This window comes from Arachis duranensis, chromosome 6 (assembly GCF_000817695.3).
Source record: "Arachis duranensis cultivar V14167 chromosome 6, aradu.V14167.gnm2.J7QH, whole genome shotgun sequence".
Taxonomy (NCBI): Eukaryota; Viridiplantae; Streptophyta; class Magnoliopsida; order Fabales; family Fabaceae; genus Arachis; species Arachis duranensis.
In genome coordinates this window covers 12,300,378-12,300,714 of record NC_029777.3, presented here as the reverse complement: position 1 = coordinate 12,300,714, position 337 = coordinate 12,300,378, and positions in this window count along the sequence as shown.

Genomic DNA, 337 nt, shown 5'->3' with positions numbered 1-337 from the left:
TTCTCCTTCTCCAGTTCCCCTTTTTTTTTTCTTTCTTCCTTATGGCAATCATAAAAGCTCGTTGAAAACTAATTGATTAGTGGTCTTCATCATTCCTTTATTTTGACTTTAAGAAAGCTTACTATGAATGATTTTAGGAACAAAACTGCTGCAGCAACCCAAAAAACTGGAAAAATTGCACGGCCTATAACATGCAATGTAATCCATACACTTTCTTTTCAGTCTATTCACAAGATTTATGCAGTAAATAAGCAGGAAGAGTTGGCTGGAGTCATCACTTTGAGAAGATTCATTTAAAAAAAACATTAATAATAATAATAATTCGACGACCTCAATT